The 8253-nt window shown below is 39.7% G+C and overlaps 1 long non-coding RNA gene across 1 annotated transcript; it reads left to right on the forward strand.

Moving 5' to 3' along the window:
* The first annotated feature begins 711 nt into the window (after window positions 1-711).
* On the forward strand, window positions 712-6386 carry LOC129699018 (uncharacterized). The gene is made up of 3 exons (XR_008723758.1): window positions 712-1231; window positions 2100-2163; window positions 2887-6386. It is a non-coding gene; the product is annotated as an uncharacterized LOC129699018 (long non-coding RNA).
* The last annotated feature ends 1867 nt before the right edge of the window (window positions 6387-8253 follow it).

An 8253-nucleotide genomic window follows, 5' to 3' on the forward strand; every position in this document is an offset into this window, starting at 1 on the left:
TTCAATGAGTTTATTATTTGTTTTATTTCTTCACTAGTAATCCGTGCTCCTAATTCCTCTTGTTCTAAACTATCCAATTTTGGGAGATTGCAATTATCTAAAAAATTTGTAATTTTACTAACATCTGTATTTATTTCAGTATTATTCTGATGCTTCAATAAATATTTGGATTATCAGTAGTCTGAATAGTCATGACAAGAAAGCAGGCATCAAATTAAATATTCACTTACATTCAATTGACATTGGTAGGGGGAAGTAAAAACTGAAAATGATGGGTTCATAGGCATCATCTGTGGAAGGAGCCACAGAGTCACCATTTCATGTCAATGACTCTTCATCAGAACTGAAATGTTAACTCTGTTCCTCTCTTGCAGATGCTCCTTGACCTGATGAGTATCCCCATCATTTTTCTTTTTTTAATTTGTTTTCAAGTACATGTAATTTTTTGCTACTTGTTGAAAGGGGAAACAGTCCTTATAACGGAATCTTTCAGAGACCTATATCCAGAGCTGCAGATCATGTTGCTTGGATATCTACAGGCATCAGGCGTTTCAGGTTTAAATGGACACACCCATTAATAGTGCAAGACAACACCATGCTGCAATGATAAGTATGGGAACAGGAGCAGAATGTGCTTCAAAGTCACTCCTTTGGTAAGTATTTCTGCAGCAAAACATCCATCGCAGCAAAGATTAAACAAAATAAGTTAGATGCTACTGTAGTTTCATTTTCACTTATAGTGGTAGTCTAGTAGGCCCCTCTCGGTCATAACTGACCATGGGTGATGCATCCTGGTCGGATGCAAGCCTCGGTGATGTCATATGGAGGACAGGCTGTTGCTCATGCAGCACATCCCCCCTCTCTACATCGCTGATCAATCCAAAGGAACAGCAGGGCCGTTACAGTTTGGCAGCACCATCGCAGGAGCTGCCAGAGCGAGGTTGTAGACAACGACAAACTGCCTTAGGGGCTCCGGAATTTCTTGAGGTTTATTCCTGGAGCCTTTTCCATGACCGGATATGGCCACAAAGCAGTGGAGGTTTTAAATCAGAGTTTTCCTTCTCCTAGATGGACTGCCTTCCCAGGCTGACGAGCCCCATCTGCCCGAGACTCGTGGGGGCGGGAGCGTCTACCTTCCCGAGCAGGTTTATAGCACCTGCCCACTGCCCAGCTCACTTATAACATAATAGAATATAATAGGTTAGTAAATACTTCAAAAAACAGTATTCGGGTAAGTAATCTCCACTAGATTCAATAACATCTTCCTGCTCTCTGCAATCAGACTCCTGATGGACTTCTCATAAACTAAGGATATATTCCCAATCTTCCAATCTACCTCATTGAGGCCCTTGTACTTAAAAAACATCTGTACTTTCTCTGTAGTTGCAACACTACATACTTTGCAATTTGTTTCCTTTCTCTTTTTGAACTTTCTGTTGTTCTCATGAATGCTTTGACGGGGAACATGCACTATGGTGGGGGGTGGTTGGTGCAGATGGAGAGCAGACTTGAGAGTTCAGAAGGGATAGACACTGAGGGGAAGATGTGTCTCGTGATGGAATCTTGTTGGAACTGGTGGAAATTGCAAAGGATAATCTGTTGAATGTGAGGGCTAGTGAGTGAAGACAAGGAGGATACCTTTGCATCCTGAGGTAGAGGGGGTTCGAGCAGAGAGGTGGGAAAAAGATCAACTGGCTTGCTTCAAATGTTACACAATTAAACCTTTACAAAAGCCATTGTGACTTCCAAACTCAACCATCTTAACTCCCCTCCTTGCATCCCTTTGTTCCTCCCTTCATGATCTCCAACATGCCCACTGGTATCAAGAGTTGCAGCACACTGCTCTTAATCGTTGAGTTCCCTTTATAATCTGGTCCATATCACTCTGCACTCTGTTTTTTTTTTTTTGCTCGACCTATTGTACTTGAGTTTGACTTGATTATATTTACATATAGTATTATCTGATTTGATTGGATAACATGCAAGGCAAAGCTTTTCAATGTACCTCGGTATATGTGACAATAAACCTAACCATAAACCTCAATTTCGAATTTCACCGCTTCCATCAAAGTTGTAAGCAGACAGTTTATCTTTTCCAGGCATTACATTCATTTTTGAAAACCTTTCTGAGGAACTGTTTGATATCAATAAATCTGCATAAAGGTAATTATACCCCCGTTTGCTGTGAACTATAAATTTTCTATATTTTTTCCAAAGTTAACATTTTTATTCACTTTATTTCATCTGAAGCAAATGGTGTTATGATGGTATGAATTAACCTTGGATATTTCAGTTATTAAATTCACCACAGACCATTTATTCACAGACATATAGACATGAGGCACTGAAATATAACAAAAACAATTCCACTGCAGTAGAATCCAATTCTATGAAGAGATGCATTTGTTCGTCTTGCTGCACAGATCAGTGAATATACAAACCAAGGCTGCAGTACATGTGACATTTCTAACATACAGATTGTCCCTACAAGAACTGAACCATTGAAATATAAGAACATTAAGCAGTAGACTTACACGATTATCTTAATAGAAGATGGAACCAACCAAAATGAAAACCCACTTAATATTTTGCAATAAATATGATTGCTTTCATTTTAAATGAAACATGATTATTATGGAGCAGATGAACACAGTTATTTTCATGGCTTTATTTTAATAGTAATATCAAAGAGAGATATGGCTAAATTTGAGGGAGAAATCGAGTGAATAGAATTATCAGTGAAACAATCCATTGAGACGGTAGGCTAGTCTGGTCTCATTACCTTCAGCTGTTTTTCCATTTGTACACTAGAGGTCACTTATGAGACGTATCTCAATACTATTAACAAAGAAGATCAACTGAATTGTTTAAAATCATATCTTTCAGGTATGAACATATTAGGAAACAACTGTCAGACGCTGTGACATTAGAGGATTACACTTGGCTTCTCTTTATTTGCATTGATGGAATATATATAGCACTTTCCCCTGAAGATTGAAGGCATGCAAAAATGTGTGACTGAACTTTGTCAAGTCTAACTGTAGCCTGAGGGTATCATAAAAAATAATGGAAATACATGAATAAATGTAATAAAGCTAGAACTATTTGCCAAAAGAAGACACTAATGAATGGACCATGACAAGGTCAGTGTGTTCTAGCATTTCAAATTAAGTATGGTCAAGACATTTTTACCTGTATGATTATAATAGCTAGATATACATATATCATATGCACTGGCAAAGGAACAATGACATTCTTACTTGCAGCAGCACAACTGAATATATATCCAATACATTTTTCCTGCATCTAGCCTGTCCAATCCCTTAAGAATTTTATGTTTCTATAAGGTCCCCTCTCATTCTTCTAAATTCCAGTGAATATAAGCTCAGTTGATGCATTATTTCATCATATGACAGTGCCGCCATCCCAGGGATGAACCTGGTGAACCTACGCTGCACTCCCTTAATAACACAAATGTCCTTCCTCAAATTAGGAGACCAAAACTGCACACAATACTCCAGGTGTGGTCTCACCAGGGCCCTGTACAACTGCAGTAGGACCTCCTTGCACCCATACTCAAATCCTCCCGCTATGAAGGCCAACATGCCATTTGCTTTCTTTTGCTGTACAACTGCCTGTTATACCTGCATGTTTACTTTCATATTATGGAGGAAAATATTTTTTACCATCCGCCTAACGATGCCTCCCATGATTTTGTATGTCTCTGTCAGTTCTTCCCTCATCCTCATCAGCTCTCAGGAAAATAATCCCACCCTAATCATTCTCAATATTCCAAACCAGGCAGCTTCCTGGTAAATCTCCACTGCACCCTCCCCAATGTAATTGCATCAGTCCTTTTATGTGGCAACCAGAACTGCCACATTTATCCAACTATAACAATAAGATGCTGTAACCAAAGTTTTATAAAGCCGTGAAAGATATACTTTAAAGTCATAGAACAAGGTCAAAAAAGGACAGCTGTGAGGTTACATATGAAAATTCAGATTTCTTTCAGAAAAACACCAATCTGACATTACCATCCCTGAAAATGACATCTCATTGCCTGATTTCTCATGCAGATGCATTGAAAGGCCTGTTTTCCATGTTCAAGTTAAACTCACCTCATTTTAGAGCTGGTCCATTTGAGGCAAACTAGTTGATTTTGATTGTAAGATAAAACTTAAATATCACCAAATAAATTGCAGAAGGTTAACGTGGAACCTCATTCTCCTGATTTTCAATTGGAGTCTTTTGGAAAAGGTGCATTTCTGATAATCTTTCTTTTCCATCCCTGTTCCACAATCCATAGGTTAATTTAATCTTCCTGTCACATTTCTGGTGTTCTTCTTAAAGTATGCTTGAATCTGATTACTTGAGAAGATGCACCAGTGCTTGCCCTACTAAAACAGTTCCAAGATGACATGGAAAGAAGACAACAATGTTTGTATTTCCCACCTATAGCAGTTTTCCATCCAAATAGTAATGCAAATGCAATTGATAAGAGTAAGTCAAATGTGCTGCAAATGTAGCAACAAGGAACTGCAGATGCTGATTTACACAAAATGACACAGTGCTGGAGTAACTCAGCAGGTAAAGAACATCTCTGGAAGGCATACCTTGAGGAGATTTTGCAGTGGAGCAGTCAAAATATAGATACTGCTTGACACAAAGTGCTGGAGTCACTGCAAATATTGTTTAGTCACTGGGTTCATGAAATTCTGGAAAATAGTTATATGTATAAAAACTGGATTGTTTAATAACATTAGGATCTGAATAAATCGATGCATTTAGCCAATGTATCTCAGAAGAGCTGACAATAGGCCAACATCCACCCACCATGCATCTCTTAAAAAGTAATTAATGAACGGTGAACGGTACACAGCCTTGTAATTTATTTGTTGTCAACAAAATAGTCTGCAAAAACTTAGAAATGAATTAAAAAACTGTTTACTTTTATAAATATTTATATTAAAATATTACAATCTTGCCAATCTTTTCTAATTTAAAATTACAGCTTTAATTAGTTTTTTTGCCACACTTGCTGATGTTGATTAACCCAAGGGTTTATATTTTAATGTACACCAAAATTAATGAAGAGTAATGGAAAGATAGGTGTCAAGTCAGATATGGACTTTTCCTCTTGCAGGGGCTCTAACACTAAATCAGCTAGCAATGGACAAATCATGACAGAATCAGTTCATTATTTCTCTTGAAGTCATACCCCGAGTAATCAAGAGAATCAAGTTCTTGTAGCTATAAATCCATCACTATAAAAAATAACAGGCTTTGGCAGCCATAGGCAAGCATTTTCAGGGAAATCTTGACAAAGTTAGACAACATAAGAAATGAATTACTAAAAATTGCTGGAGAACATTCAGCAAACTGAAATATTAATTTACAGCTGTGCTGATATAAAATGATTTTGCCAATCTATATCAACAAAATTGTCATCTGTATCAACGATTTGGACGAGAGTGAACAAGGCATCAGTTTTCAGATGATACTAAAATAGGTGGTATCATAGTCAGTGAAGGTGGTGATCAAGAATTACAGCATGATCTTATTCAGCTGGGTAAGTGCATGAGGAATGGTAATGGAGGTTCATTCTGATAGGTGTGAAATATGGCATTTTAGGAAGTCAAAGCGGGGCAGGACCTTCACAGTGGGACACAAAGGAACCTTGAGAATGTTGAAGGGCAGAGAAATCTAGGAGCACAAGTTTAGTTTAGAGATGCAGTGCAGAAACAGGCCCTTCGGCCCACCGAGTGCACGCCGACCAGCAATCCCCGCATACTATCCTACACACACAAGGGACAATTTACATTTACACTAAGCCAATTAACCTACAAACCTGTACATCTTTTTTGGAGTGTGGGAGGAAATCAAAGAATGGGGAGAACGGACAAACTGCGTGCAGTCAGCACCTGTAGTCAGGATCGAACCCGGGTCTCCTGCTCTGCAAGTGCTGTAAGGCAGCAACTCTACCGCTGTGCCACTATGTCGTCCAAGTACATATAGTTCCCTGAACATGGCGTCACTGATAGATTGGTGAAGAATGGCTTTTGGCACGTTAGCAATCATCAGTCAGAGAATTAAGTGTAGATGTTGGGTCATTATTTACAATTGTACATTGTGTTGGCAAGGATGCATTTGGAGAGTTGTGTTCAGTTTTTTGTCACCCTGTTATAGTAAGGATGTCATTAAGCTGGAAATAGTACAGGTAAGATTTACGAGGATGTTGGCAGAAATCGAGGCCCTGAGCTATAGGGAGAAATAGAGCAGGCTAGGACTTTATTCGTTGCTATACAGGAGGGTAAGGGCTCAGTTTAAAACTGCCATCAGCATCTAGTTAAAATGTACATAAATGACATTCTGCTTCCATCATTGTCCACAGGCACAACTGCTGCCAGTAGCCAAGTACATCTATACAGATATATTTCATCATTGACAACTCATAGTGAAGCCAGAAGCTATTTTTATATGATTTTCCTGAGCTTGTGCAGATTTCAATAATATAAAGTTTAAATTGTCATAAATGCTACTGTAATAGCATATTCGTCATTGGGTGGTGCCGAGATGGCAGCTTCGCCAGCAGCCTGTGTGTTATTTTGACTTTTTTTGGTATTTTTAGTGTGTCTAAAATGTATGCTTTAATGTTTCTCGGTATGTTTTTACGTGGGGAGTGAGGGGGGGGGGAAATAGGGGTAAACCGATTTCAGTCACTTACCTCGACGGAGATGTGATCTTTCTCCATGTCACGTCTCCGTCCCCTCCCCGCGGCCTAACAACTGGATTGGTGCGGCTTTTCCTGGAGACTGGCCTGGAGCTTCAAGCCGCAAGCACGGAGCTGGCGATCCTTTGCCGAAGATCACTTTGGAAGTGCTCCGACTGCGGGGCTTGTGGACTTTAACACCGTGAAGCCGCGGTCTCTGGTAAGAAAAGGCCGACTCGGGAGCTCCAGGCCACGGAGTGTTTCCGTTCTGTCCCGATGCTAGAGTTTCCATCATCCCGCCGAGAGGGGTTGAACAGCGGACCGTCGGCAGAGGCAGTGCTGAGGGTTCAAGGCCCCGACCACCACGGGTGAACAAAGGAGGAAGGTGACTGAACTTTATTGCCTTCCATCACAGTGAGGAATGTTGATTCCACTGTGGTGGATGTTTATGTTAAAATTATGGTGTATTGCGGTTTTTTTTACTTGTATAGCTGTATGGTAACTCAAATATCACTGTACCTTAATTGGTGCATGTGACAATAAATGTGAACTTGAACTTGAATTTAATAGAATTACTTCTGTAGAATAAATTGTGTAACCATTCAAGAGTCAAGAGTCAAGAGTGTTTTATTGTCATATGTCCCAGATAGAACACTGAAATTCTTACTTGCTGCAGCATAACAGAATATGTAATCATAATAAATAATATAACAAAAACTCAGAAAAAAAAAAACAAACAATAACAGTGCAATAATTATAATAATAATAATAATAGTCTATTGTAGTTCATAGCTTATGAGGTTGTAGTTTTTAATAGCCTGATGGCTGTAGGGAAGCAGCTGTTCCTGAACCCGGATGTTACAGTTCTCAGGCTCCTGTACCTTCTTCTCCATGGCAATGGTGAGATGAGTATGTGGCCAGGATGGTGTGGGTCTTTGATGATGTTGGCTGCCTTTTAGAGGCAGCGACTACGATAGATCCCTTCGATAATGGGGAGGTCAGAGCCGGTGATGGCCCTGGCAGTGTTTACAACTTTTTGCAGTCTTTTCCGCTCCTTGACGTTCATGTTGCGGAACCAGGCCATGACGCAACCAGTCGGTATGCTCTTTACTGTGTACCTGTAGAAGTTCAAGAGAATCCTCTTTGACATACCAAATCTCCGTAATCTTCTCAGGAAGTAGAGGTGCTTTCTTTATGATTGCATCAGTGTGCTGGGTCCAGGAAAGATCATCGGAAATATGCATGACCAGGAATTTTAAGTTTTTGACTCTCCCCACCATCATCCCATTAATGTACACAGGATTGTGGGTCCTCAACCTTCCTCTTCCAAAGTCCACAATCAGTTCTTTGGTTTTGCTGATATTGAGAGCCAGGTTGTTGTGCTGGCACCATATGGTCAGTCGGTCGATCTCACTTCAATACTCTGAGTCATCACCATTTGTAATTCGTCCCACAACGGTCTGGGTAGTTACTAGAATATTGAGCTAAATTCTAAAATCTATCAAAATAAATTCACGGTGGTGTAGCTGTAGAGATGCTGT

The sequence above is a fragment of the Leucoraja erinacea genome, chromosome 7, assembly GCF_028641065.1.
Source record: "Leucoraja erinacea ecotype New England chromosome 7, Leri_hhj_1, whole genome shotgun sequence".
Lineage (NCBI taxonomy): Eukaryota > Metazoa > Chordata > Chondrichthyes > Rajiformes > Rajidae > Leucoraja > Leucoraja erinaceus.